Source organism: Monopterus albus, unplaced genomic scaffold (assembly GCF_001952655.1).
Source record: "Monopterus albus unplaced genomic scaffold, M_albus_1.0 scaffold220.1, whole genome shotgun sequence".
Lineage (NCBI taxonomy): Eukaryota > Metazoa > Chordata > Actinopteri > Synbranchiformes > Synbranchidae > Monopterus > Monopterus albus.
Window position 1 is genome coordinate 314,469 of NW_018128100.1, and position 14,290 is coordinate 328,758.

A 14,290-nucleotide genomic window follows, 5' to 3' on the forward strand; every position below is an offset into this window, starting at 1 on the left:
CAGAGACAAGGCAGGACACAGGCATCAGCTGGAAAGACCATTAAATGAAGCCACATCATTTCAACTAGATGACATGGAAGCACTGGGAGGAATTAGCAACAAGGAACCTTGGGCCTTATCGTAAATTTTGCATTTCTTCAACTGCAGCAGCATCTTTCTATAAACAACAGATACACTCATGTCACTGCAGTAAGGTCTGATTAAAGCAAACAGTTCTCTATTCAGTTTTTGGTAGGTTAATTATTAAACAAGTTCTTGTACTATACAGTTAGATTCAGTGTGATGCTGACTGGATACGACTGAGAGCAAATGCAAATGGGGTTTATCAACCACCCACAGACTGATGTGTGACATGACAGGAGGTCAGCATGTCCTGAGCAGTGAAGAACTTCATGAGCCAAAGCCAAGTTTAAACAAACAGCATAACGAGGGTTCAATTAAAACTTGGGAATTGTTCTAAACACAGTCTTGAAATCCAACCTAAAACCTAAGTGACACTTTCACTGTAACTACACTGTAGAGCTAATTGATCAGCCGATTAGATCAGTGTATACATCAGCCCATAAAGAAAAAACAGAGCTGTAACAATTAAATGATTAGTCCATAAACATGTATTATTCAGCTGAGCACAGCTGGTGTTTATATTTGATTATGAACAGAATTTGGCCTCCACTTCTTCCATTTTCAGTTTTCCTCATAAGATTTATTTAATTCTCTGAAGAGTCTGCGTGGAGATTTAGTTCATTTAGTTCAAAGTGTGGATTAATTAAAACCTGCTGGTGCGTTCATGTGCAACAGTATTAAACTTCCCTAATGTATCTGGTATCTTAGTTGTTTCCCTCATCACCCTGCAGTAAAATCTGAATTACTTTCTGCAAGTCGGTCAAAGTGAGGGAACAATGCTCCTGATGTTAATCTACCGCCACCAGCGCCCGCAGGTCCACATGGAGGGGACGCCCAGCCCCTCGCACTGGGAGGTGCCAGTGTATTCAGAAGGAACGGTAGACAACTCAAACCTGATTGTTTGAGGACAACTGGGGACAAGCACGTCAAAACAAAACTGTCATGAACGCCCTGTGAACATCTGATGTAGCTTAAACAGTAAAGACTCCATGCTGTGTTAAATACTTTAGATCAAGACTCACTTGCTGTATTTTGTCTTTGTGTTATTTAACAGTTAAACAGTTTATTTGAACCGACTTAGGTTTTTAATGGTTGTTCACGTTTTAATCAGACAAAACTAAACATTTAAAAGAAACAAGTATCGTTATTATTGCACAGCAGCACGTCTCTCACTAGAATCTATGAAGTGAAGCAAATGGTTTGTGCATCTCGCTTTCATGTAATATTTCACTGTTTACTCTGCAACTAGTTACTGATAAACCTGGGAGAAATGTTTACGTTGATGCCAGGGGCTCCCGGTGTCAGTGTTACATTTCAATCAGTACCTTTTGTGCTTCGCTCTGTGCACAGAACCAGTATGACCACACACAGGTGAGGCAGTCATTTTCTTGATTTCAGAGAATGTTTGACAGCAGAACAGGGTGAAGGGTGTCAGTGATACATGTCCTAGAGCTGAAACTATGAACCAATTAATCAGGTCTCTGATCAAAACAATAGTATCCTGCAATATTCAATGCATCACTTCAGTTGTTCTTCCAAGAAAAAGAGATCAACATTTTGTGGTTTTAGCTTTTCAGTTGTGAAAATGCTGCTTTTATTTGTCATATATGAGGGTAAACTGAAAACCGTTTGGTGTGGGACTAACAGCTGGATAAACCAAGAACTTGAGCTTCACACTGAAGATTTATTCATAATTTAACACGTCACAGGCTACATGATTGAGACAAAATAATCAGAAGGAACAATTTAAACAGTACTTGATGACTGGTCCAACAGCACAGGCCTGCTTGCTCATTTTTTGATTTGTTAATTAGCATTTTTGATGCAGTTTGATTTCAGTTAGTGAACAACAAGTGTTGCTGTCCGCTGTTTGTTTTCTTACATGTGCAGCTATGTCTTCAAGTGGATGAGTCAAAAGAAATGTTGATGTTTCAAGGACACAGAGGCCAACTCAACAATCACCAACTAAAAATAGCTGCCATGTCGCTGATGCACAGGTCTGTATCGTCTGCCAGGTGTCAGCCGCTGTTTGTGCCGGGGCTTCCTATTTCCTCCCAGCATCAACTGAAACTAACCAAGTTCACATCAAATACCAAAACAAGAGAAGTCAAACGTGGAAGGAAACACAACCCAAGCCGTTTAGAAACACTGCTGCGATGTGCTTCATTTGGAGATGCAGAACCTGTCCGGTCAAACTGAACCACATCACCGCAGTCCTGCTGTTTTTAGCTCCAAACTGACCCCCCCCCCCGTGACCTCATAAACCTGCACCATCATGTCAGTGCACGCTCTCCATCTTAACACTCCTCTCGATCTGACAAGAATCATCTCGTGTTATTTCATACAGACATGTGGCTAAAACACAAACCTTAAATGCCGTCTCCTTTTCTGTCCTCCAAAACCGAATTCTGAGCTTCTCGCTCCTTTTCCCTCCTGGCCTCACTGTGCAGCTGCACCGGTGGATTACAGCCCCACAACAGAACATTTAGTTGGAAAAACCAATGTTTTAGTGAACTGTGCACTTTCTGAGGATTTTTAAATGACAAGAACAATAATCTTCCAAAGCTTAAAATCATATATTGGATTCTGCTCCCAGAGCTTAAGTCATCAAGACCAATCCTGCACAAACCTATTTTGAGCCAGTTCAAACTCAAACAAATGCCCTGATAATGCTGGTGAGAGGACATTTAGCTACCCGCGGAGCGTTAGTGCACTCATTTGTTTTGTCTGGGAAGAGTGGATTTTCTGCAGGGTGGATGCATGATGGGTGATCTCTGACGACAGCTACACATAAAGTCTCAAGAAAAAGCCATGGCACTGTTTGCAGCTTCCTGTTTTCTACAAAAACTGGTCATGAACTGGGATCTAATCTTCACCAAATATCAACAAGCACAATATTTCTAAGCTGATAAAACACAAACAGTCCTGATCTTTTGTGTCTTCACTGAACACACCCGTTTAAAATACACAGTGATGGTGGACAAAGTCACAGCGACGCCAGGCTTCTGATGTCACTGAACGTCAGCTGGAGTCACGTGTTAGCAAACCTGGAGTCCTGTCAATGAAACGAGAACCAAGGTGAGGTTTGGAATGACTCATAAAAACACTTAGACAGTGTCAGTGTGCTGTTCACAAGCAGGCCTCATAGAAAGATCTCAGAAGACCTGATCAAGAGTTGTGGGATTGCATGTACTTTAGGACTTTATTGATCCCACAATGGGTTTGCATGTACTTTAGGACCTTATTGATCCCACAATGGGGAAATTCCTGTGTTCCAGCAGCAACACAACACCATAAGAACAAACACCAAACACATATCTTGAGAAACAAATTCCAAAGTACCTAAAAACAAGACAAGATATAGTATTCAAGAGATCAAGAACCATGTAGCAGGAAAGGGTCACAGTCACCTCACTGACTTTAGATATTCACCAGTCCAAAGTCAGACATACTGTCTATAAATGGACCACCCTGACCTCCACAGCACTAATGGAAAAATGTCCAGTGGACAGATGAAACCAAGGTGGAGCTGTCTGGGAAGAACACACAGTGCTACGTATGGTGTATAAAGAAAACATCATCCCAGCAGTGAAGCACAGTGGAGGAGCATCATAAAGTGCCTCTGGACCTGGACTGCTTACCACTGTGGACGGAAAATGAACTCCCCAGTTTATCCAGGTGTCCTACAGGATAAGGTCAGGGTGGCTGTCGACAAGCTGAAGCTCAGAACAAGCTGGGTGATGCAGCAGGACGATGACCCTAAACATCGAAGTAACTCCACTACAGATTGGCTTCAGAGACACAAAACCTGCCTATTGGAGCGGCCGGGTCAGAGCCCAGAGCTCAGACCAATAGAGACACTGTGGAACGGCCTGAAGACGTTCACACCAGACGTCCTGAGAATATGGCTGAGCTGAAGCAGCTCTGTCAGGAAGAACAGTCCAAAACGCCTCCTGAACGTGGTGCAGGTCTGAGCCACAGCTACAGGAAGCGCTGGCTGGAGGTTGTTGCTGCCAAAGGTGGTTATTAAAACCAGTTATTAAAACACTGCTGCTGTGACTTTGTCCACATCACTGTGTATGTTTAATGTGTTCAATAAAGACATGAAGGATCAGGACTGGTTGTTTTATCAGCTTAGAAATGTTGTGTTTGTTGATCTTTGACTTTGGTGAAGATCAGATTTATGTAGAAAACCAGGAAATGCAAACGGTGCCATGACTTGTTTTTGTTGACTATGTAAAAGGAATGAAAACTGTGGTTGTGAGGACGTTAGAGATAATGTTTCAGACCCATTCAGCCTCCCCACTTTAGGTGTAATATCACCACTATAGTCTCTGAAGGTTTCTCTTCATACAGGCTGGTATTTCTCATTTTCAACCATTTTAACAAATGTCCAAACCACATCAGCCCTGGGCATCCATGACCTTCCTTAGACACTGTTGTAGCCACTGACCACTGCAGACTGGGAACACCCAACAGGACCTGCAGTCTGGGAGATGCTCTGACCCAGTCGTTGACCATCACAGTTTGGCCTTTGTCAAAGTGACTCAGCTCCTTCCACTTTCCGGTTTCTCCTGCTTCCAACACGTCACCTTGAGGAACTGAATGTTCACTTGCAGCCTAATAGACCCCCCTCACTGACAGGTGCCACTGAGACCAGACAGCGTTAATCAATGTTATTCACTTGACCTGGCGGCGGCTCTAATGTTCTGGCTGATGGCTGATGGCGTTATTCATCTTTTCAGGAATATATCGTTTAAATGTGAACTGCTCGACAGACGAAGACCACCGTAAGTAATGACACAGTAATAGCACATGACATGGAGCATTACTGTTTACAATTCTTTACTGTTAATGTTGGCTAGCTAACACTAGTTAGATGGTAAGTTAGCAGGTTAGCCCGGAGGCAGCAGCAGCAGCCTGGGTGTCAGGACAATTTTATTATTATCGTTATAAAGGTTCATGGTCTCTCTGCGATGTATAAACGTTATGTGGTGGCTAACAGTCCAGCAAAGACAGGAAGGCCTTTCGCTACACCCACCTAGCTCCAACACTGCATACCCAGCTAACGGTGCGAGCTCCGGCGTGCTAGTCCAGATTAAAAGCCACTAGAACCGGACCGCCCCTCCACGGGTCTGCTTCCCCCTGCAGGCCCAAAGTTATGGCACTGTCACCGGCCTAGCAGCGCTCGATTTAACCCCGCCGGCTGAGGACGAGGTGGGTAATAGCAGCAAGCATTACGATGCTAACGTCGGCCACTTAGCCAACACACTCTGAATCCACATATTTTGAAGTATGTGAGACACCAGCGGAGCCGAAATCTGCTTCGGCAAGCAGGAATCCGAGATGGTGTGCGGGTTAAATAGCAGCTGTCCGGCTGGAGGAGCGGAGCGGAGTGTCACATCTTACCTTCCAAGAATAAGCTTTTATTGTGGGCCATGTTTATTCCATGATCGTCCTCAGATTATATATAGTAGCTCACCGGAGACAGATTGGTTGTGTAGCTGCTAACCACTGCTCCAAGCCTCAGAAGAATTAACAACACCGGAAGACAGATGTGTTTCACTTCAAAATAATCATAGGCCCCCAGCGATGTAACGAAGGCTAGTGCAGATCTAAGTGGCTAACACGTGTCAGAAGGAATAAAACATATTAAAATATGAATACAGCAAAATAAATTGTTAAAGAGAATAAATAATGTGCAAAAAATGTTCTTATCAAAGTTAAAATGTGGGTTTTAGCTGCTTAGATGCTCTTTAAACTCTTCCAGTTGGAACAACCACAAGACCTAAAAGGCCAAACTGGTTCATATATTGTTAGACCAGTAGGTTGATGTTGGTGTCTGGCTCTATCTAGGTCATATCAAGGAAAATAGAAAACCAACTAGAAAAATACTATAAAATGTAGGCCTAACAAGAAAAGGAACCAGCCACACCGTCTGACCACGCTCATAGTTTTATTTTGAAAGTTACCTCCGGAAGTATATTGTTTCAATTTTGGTAATTTTGGTAGCCTGCTGACTTGCTCTGTGCACAAACCTGGAGTTTATCCTACAATTATCAACTCTTCATTTTGACAGAGCCATGATAATCTCAGTTTTAAAGGGCTTTTTCACATTTAACTCAATTCCTGCAGGAATATTAGAAACGTGATACTGTAGAACATTTAAGGAATAAGGTGACCAAAAGTAAAATAACAATAATAATGATAATGTCACAACTAGGAGGCCTTGCCAGAAGCAGAATCATTGCAATGAATCAATCAAATCACACACAGTGACAAAATCTCCTGCTGTAAACACACATTTTTAAATGTGGGAATATTTGGGGATATGTTTTGGCGCGTGTGCCATAGCAGGATAACCGATGATCATAAATAGATTTGTTGATTAGTAATTTGTTTAAAACATTTTTATTATAAGAGAAAAGAAAATCCCAAAACAACAATTTGTAGGTTATCATTCTTAAACATGTGAGGGGGCATTGAAATAAGGATAAAAGCTAGATGGCGATGTTTCTCACTGAATGATCAGGAATAATTGCCCTCAGTACCATGATGTCATCTCTCACAGTCCTAATAGTTTATTATAACGTTTACATAATTATGTGCATAAAGTTGTTGACTTTGTGTGCATTTAAAAAGCAATGCAGGCACTTTTAATAAGAATCTAACTATATAATGAAGGAGAACATGTTGCTGATGCATGTAGGCCTGATATAAATAAAAGACATTAAAAGGTTAGAAGATGAGGCAGAAATGTACAAATATCTTCATACTCTTCCTTCTGCCTCAAACCCGTCACTAGGTCATTATAGTGAATAGAATCATGGCCTGCCCCTCTGTTAGTGCACTGTGATGACTTTCACACAGCAGTTTTCTTATCCATATGCAATGGATTAATTCATGGACATTTTCAGATAGAACAGCTTGTTAACTGTGTGTGTGCAGGAGCTGGTCAGGGTGTGGTGAACATGTGAATATCTCTGCATCCAAACACATCATTCCAGAGTTATATTTTTAGTCATGCTGCAGTCTGTCCACTGCTTTGGTCCAGACTGCATCATCTCAACAACTCCTGGTTGAATTCCCTTGAACCTTTGCATAGATCATCATGATACCCAGAGGATGAATCCTACTGACTCTGGTGAGCTCTTCTTTTTTCTCCTAGCATCACTCTCCTAGTTATTCTGTGAAATATCCCAACATCTTCTGCATGGATTGGGACTGTGCCCTGACCATAGGTGGATTCCCAGGTCCCCTAATTTAGGTCCTTGTGTTTTAGTCTCGCCCATGTAAGACGTGAGGAAAAGATGCAAGGAGAAGAATGTGAGGAAAGAGGACACGAGAAAACACATTTTCAGAAACATAAGACATCCTTTCCTTTGATCCTTTGTCTGAGACATCCAATCAAAAACTGAAAAAGGGGGTGTCAGTCCGTAAATCACTTCTACAAAGGGTGTTCCCTTGTTTCCTCGCTTATGGCTCCTCCAGAAGCCTTCTTGATCCTCAGAGCAGATGTAAGAGACTTAGAACATCCTTGAACCTTTCTTGGTGACAACAACTTGCGGCTCAAGTGATGAATGATTATATGAGACACGTGGGATGTAATGTCCTCTTAACGTGGTGTGCCATCATCTTCCAATTAAAATTTTGTCCAATACCTTGGTTTATGACCAAAAGTAATGGCATTCCCATCAGCCTCAGCTGGATGCCGTACTTACTGATGATTAGCATACTAATAACTGTGCTGCATTCTACAGAGAAGTGTAGCCTCTTTGATATAAATGAGATGCAAAAATAATAGAAACACATTATAATCTTGCAGTACAGCTGAAGAGCAGCACAAACTGCAGCCTCCACAATGAACACACAGTTGGATCAACACGTCTCTGAAACAGTTTGAACATAAACGGGTCATTTTCATCTTCATGAAGGAGGGTTTACTGCAGGAACTTTGGATAAGACAGACTCATTTTGAGAAACGTGTTCCTAATACACTGACCACTGAGTGAACATAAGATAAATTGAAGTTTGGAATGATAAACTGAATAAGAAAGGAAACTTATGACAACCTGACCCTTGTATGTGGGGGTGTGACTGTGTTGCTCTGCAACAGCTGTTTTATTCCTTGTACAGACCAAAACTGTGTCTGTGTGTGGACGCATCAGGAGCTTCCTCAAGACCGAAGAGGAAGTGGAAACTGCAGAACATAATAACCTCAAGAACTATTAAAATGATGCAAGTCACTGACAAAACGTTAAAGCAAAAATTCCTTTAGCAATGTTTGTAAAATATCTTAATGATAAGTAAATCACTGCAGGCATGATGTTTAACACCACCCAGTCTTCCTGTGATGGGTTTAATGTCAGCTGAGTTGTGTCTGCTGACCCGAGCCCGACCCGCTTTTATTAGGAACAAAAGTTCTTGTGAAATAATAATATGGTGTTTGAAAAGGCTTGTCTGGCCTGCACCTTCCCCAGCCCTGGTAAACCCACAGAGACCATCAGCAGAGGTTTTTAAAACCAAAAACAGTGAGTACAGAGAAACTAGCAGAGCTGCATGAAAACTGTGCCGGAGAATTTGAAAATATAAAGACATCTCTAGGTGATTTCTGCTAATATTAAAACTCAACATGTACACATTCTCATTTTAAAGCTTTACACCCAAATACTTACTATGATCAAGTCTTTAAAACCTGTCTTTATTTGTACAAATACCAGGCCTTAAAAGTTTGTTGTTGTCTTAAATTTGTCATTTCAACACAAATCATTTTCCTTAGTTACTTTCCATTACTCATTTTAAATTGTGTGACAGAAAGTCAAAATCTTGACTGTATACTAAACTATTTCATTTAGTAAAAACCTTCACACAGGTGAACCAACAGATGTCTGAAGCAGTGCGAACACAAGCATTCCTAGTAAACTGGCCACAGCTTTGGGGCTTCTAGTGGAATTTAAAGTTGTTTTTTGAGTCAAGCTGCTAAAATAAATCAAAGCAGACCAATAACGTGACAAACCTCATCAAACCGGCACAAAGGGAGCCGAGCCGAGCCGGGCCGTGCCAGGCCGAGTTCCTGGCTGTGAGCAGCAGGAGGAGTGGTCAGGCTGATAGTTCAGCTGTTGGGGGTTTGGAAAAACCTCAGTCAGGCTGCTAACACAGGCTGAGAGCACAGGTTAAATATAGAGCAGACTGTCACTCCTGGGCAGAAGCAAACAGACTGAAGCAGAGAGGCTGAACAGCTTGTGGTGCAAAGAAGACCCAGTTTTATTGAAGCCTAAAGAAAGCGTCTGTTCTCACCTCTGCTCTGACACAACTTCTCTCTCCCTGTGTCCTCAGCTGGAGCTCAGACCAAACTTGGAGAGGACGCTGAGGTAGTTTGCCTCCAGCTCTGGCTGAGAGGAAGAAAGCCTGAAGGCTGGACTTACAAGTTACAACTTCAAGTTACAGGAAAGAAGAAAAAGATATTTAAGAAATAAACTCTGATTTTGTGGGAGGACTGGAGTCGATTTGGGACACAGAGAACAGGTAAGAAACACTGCGTTTGATGGCATCGCTACCAGGTCTTTGTCAGTTTGACACTTGTTTAAAAAACAAAGTTAAAAGTTAAAAACAAGTTTGGACTTGAGCGGGTGGAAGAAAATGATCGTACATCTCATAATAGACAATAGAACTCAAATCTATGAATTAAAAAAGTAATTAAAATTAACAGCCATCACAAAAACAACAATAACTGATTCAGTTATTTGCCAAATTAAATCGCAGGAGTACCAATGAATGCTACATGACCCCTTTTTGAAGTATAGAAATGCGAGTTCCTGCTTTTTATAAATATTGATGTGCAGACAAAAATGCCCCACTCACTGTTATATTATTATAAATTCTAAGCAGGTATTATAGCTAACTGTGGAACTAATTTTAACTGTGTTACATATGGTGGGGGTAGTGACAGGTTTTAAGACTCTTATTGTGAAATGCAACAGGTAACTCTATACAAGTATGGTGGAGTAAACAAATGCTCTGGATGGAGTTGTATGCCATAAAATGGAAGTACCTCAGAATGGTACAAAATTACTTCTAGACAAAACTATTACAAATTATTATTTCTTGCCTCTCTTTATTTTACATGTGTTGCTTAGTGACTCACTTTAACATTTTTTTTGTATATTGTTCTTCATGAATAAACTCTTTAAAATGACGTGACAAAATACTTTGTGTGGTGACACCCAGCTGAGTAAAGCAGCCAGCAGCCTCACACCTACTATTCTATTAATCGTGTGTTTGTTGGTAATGCTGTGTATACAGCTAAAGTAACGTATGTTTTTAGGAGCCATTTTGGATCTTATCATCTTATTGAATGGCCGATATCATTTGTCATCATGGCCATAATGATGCTTCACTAGGCTAACAGGTGCATTCATCACTAGGTGTAATAATTAGTGGTCAAAACAACAGTCACTTCTGGTGATGTCACACAAAGTTCATGTAGGGTGGAGGTCGGGGGCTGGGGTGGGACAACAAATCACAGGACTTCCAAACAAGAAACAGCTGCTTGTTTCCCATTTCAAACTATTTGTTTTAATCCAAACCATGACTGTTCATTGAACCTAGTTCACTCCATATGTATTATTGTAACCAACTAGACTGTAGGTCTTATGCATGATAACAGCCTACCGAGCCAACTAGGAGGTGGAGTAGGGTCCTACTAACGCACATCTGTGGGGCCAATAACAACAGTAAGAACTAGTCACTTGGGATTAAGGCCCAGATAACTGGTTAAGATAAGTTTGGGCTCAGGTTAGGGTGGAGGCTAGATTCGGATTAAGAAAGGAAAGTTCTGGCTCAACAGCCAGTTCTTGTCTGCTACAGTCAGTTCAATGTTTAGATATGTCTTTATTCTTATCCTGTGTCAAATCGAGCCTATTTATATAAGCTCATAGTATGAAACTGCCCTAAGAGGGATTTACATTCTGTACAACATGTGAAATCCAATATTGTAAGACCCTTAATTTGGGTAAAATAATGGATAAGAACTGAAAAGGAAACAGAAGAAGAGGATGCAGTAGATGTCACATACAGTAGACAGACCAGCAGAACTGCAATGGAGAAGCAGAATGACTCTGTTAATATATACAGTATGTACTGGTGTTTAAGTCTATAAAACATAACGTTAAGTAAATATTTAACGTCTTCAGAGGCAAATTGTGAATGTGTTTGTGTGAAGACCATGACTGTGAGTTCCTCAGTATGAACCACGGTGAGTGTATGAGCTCACACAGACTCCTGAATGGACTGGCTGCAAGACACTCACAGTGAATCAGTGAGTTATGACTCCATTCATTTACAGCCCAGTAAATGCTTGTTTCAGGAAGCTGTACATTAGGAAGCATTAATTTAATAGATCTATTACCAGAGTACTTTCACTCTGCTCTCTGGGGGATGAGCTGCTCTTAGTGAGCGCTGGCTGCAGGATGTGGAGGCAGAGCTGAGATGATGCAGCAGCAACAATAACTGTTGGCTTCGTTGTAACGCCTGACACGCCTTTGAATTTGAAATCTGATTGATCTGTTTATCCCCTGGGTGGTGGTTTGACCTGCCAGCTGTCACTCAGCTGTAGATGAAAGTGCTGGATTACAGAAACAGCATGAAAATGTTTGACCTCAGTAACAATTTGATTTGATTGATTCTTTCAAGCATGTAAAGACAGTTGATATGGCAACACACATAATTTTACACATAATCCATTATCAATTTGCTTATACCTAGTACATGCTTGAATGGAATAGGAAGAAGTCAGACTTATCCAGTCCTACCCCATGACATCATCTTACCATCATTGGTTTGCAAGCAGTACATGATTCACTTCTACACCACACAAGTATTATACTAAAGAATTATTACAAAGTGTTAACATTCTTACACCACACCCACAATGTTCCATCTAATTAATCATTGAGCCTGTTCTTGCATATATCTTGAATGACACATACCTTTATATTTATGTTTAAACTCATCAATTCTATTACTATTTTTTATGTCCACACTTAAATTATTCCATAGTTTTACCCCACTTATGGAAATACAAAATACAGAATCTTTTTTTGGTTGTACGTATAGCATGAATTTTTAAATTTAACTGACCCCTTAAATTGTATTCCCCTTCCCTTTCATTAAATAGTTTTTGAATTCCACCAGGTAATAAATTGTTCCTGGCTTTATACATAAACACTGCAGTCTAATATCCCACTAAATCAAAAAATTTTAACAATTTAGACTGTATGAAAGCTAAACAAAGATGCAGATAAAATATAAAAATAAACACACCCTCTTCCTGGTTACCACTTTATTTTCCACCAGTTAACCTTTGTGTTAAATTTGGAAAAAGGGACCTGTTGGGTCTATATTAAATCTGAACAATAAACAGAGGCCGTTTGCTGTTATTGTACCCAGCATGCTTTGCCCTGCCCAGCTCTCCTGGGACCTTCCTCTCCATTAATAGTGTTTCTTTTTGACCCTGTTTTCATTGCAAGTTATTTTGAGTCTTGTTTCTGTGAGCAGCACAAATCAGAACCTGAGGCGGAGATTTTATTCTTCAACAAAAGTCTCTTTTATTTCATTTATGCAGAGATATTTTCATTTGAATGCGAAACATGTACATCCCAAAACATCTGTTTGTAGCCCTCAAGCTAAATTTTCTCAACATATTTTTGTAAAATTTATTGAGGGACAGCTGATTAGGCTTTGGTGATGATCCAGATCTGGGGTTCCCACCAGTTGTTTCAAATCCTTAGGGGATGTTGAACTTTTCAGTTTCACTTAAAATGTTATGTTGACAGGAAGAATGTGTTTGGGTCTACTGGCTCGTCTGCTTTCACAGTGCAGCGCTAGCAATCAGATCAGTCACCTACCAAGGTGTTGTGTCGTTTGGTGGCTGTTTGGTTTGTCAGCAGGTTATCTCAACAGACACTGGCCATGTGTTCATGAAATGTGGATTTAATATTTTATGAAAGCTTAGAGAATATATTTTGTCCTTAGTGACTCTTGTCAATTTCGCCAGGACTCCTCCTAAGTGTAACTACGTCTGTAGAAGAATTCACAGGGTCCTTTCAGATGAGTGACTCTGAAATGACTTTGTCACATATAAAGTGCTAGCAAGTCAAACAGACAGTGTTGTAGCATTTATCTGATCCCTGATCAGTGTTACCATCAAATGATCTGGACGGGTGTTTACCTTGCGTGGATAATGGTTAGCTTGATTCTGCTGCATGTGTGCACGAGTTGTTCTTCCTCTGGCAGCTTTGCCAGTTGAGGTGTAATGACTGGAATAGAGCTGAACTTGATGCATGTTGCTTGTGGAAACCAAAATGGCTGCAGTCATGTTATGAGTGTCTGAGGTGGATTTTATCTGGATTTGAGACATTTGAACTATCAAGAGTGAATGGTGGTAACCTGTTGATTACAGTACAGAAAGTAAAAGCAAAGACACTGGTATTATATTTTATTCATTTAGCATCTTTCCGCTCTCACCGGTTTCCTATCACTGTTTTCCCTGAAGTCTGTGTCCTCCTGCTTCAGGCCAAGACCGGCTGATAAGACGGGAACCATGAGCTCACTGCTAATTCAGATCAGTAATCTGCAGGCCGCTCGACAGTGTCTGCCCTCTAGCTAGGTTTCATATCAGCAACAGCTGTTCCCATGACAGCACAACAGGACCATGAGGATCACGCCGTTCTGTTCTGAAAGGGTAACGTCATGATGGATAATGTCACTGACATCAAAACTCCCTGATGTTGCAAGTTGTCTTAGCTTGAGAATTAAGAGTCCACCGTCCTGCTTCATTGAATAACACTGAACTTGGTCCTGTGAGATGCGGAACCTTTGACGGACTGCTGTTTCCTGCGGTAAACCGTACTCATTTCCTGTTTTCTGTATTTGCACTGCATTGTGCTTGCTTCCAGATTGTTTAAAAATCAAATTCACTATTTTCTAGTAGTGATGGGCAGATGAAGCTTCATGAGGCATTGAACCCTTTCATCCTATTGGTTCACTCCAGCGCAAAGCTTCTTGAAGCTTCATTTGCTCTAGTAGGACATCTACTGGATGCAACAATATCAGTTGGCATGAATTTGAAGTGTGTGGCATTTTGCAGAAAGCCTGTGAATAAAACTGT

General features: G+C 41.0%; 1 protein-coding gene across 2 annotated transcripts in view; it reads left to right on the forward strand.

Annotated features, from left to right (window-relative positions):
- The first annotated feature begins 4,286 nt into the window (after positions 1-4,286).
- filip1b (filamin A interacting protein 1b) overlaps positions 4,287-14,290 on the forward strand; it is a 38,283-nt gene continuing 28,279 nt past the window's right edge. For both annotated transcript variants that reach the window (XM_020619464.1, XM_020619463.1), the window contains exons 1-2: positions 4,287-4,913; positions 9,460-9,648. The gene's annotated coding sequence lies outside the window, so the exon portion shown is untranslated. The remainder of the gene's footprint in view (positions 4,914-9,459; positions 9,649-14,290) is intronic.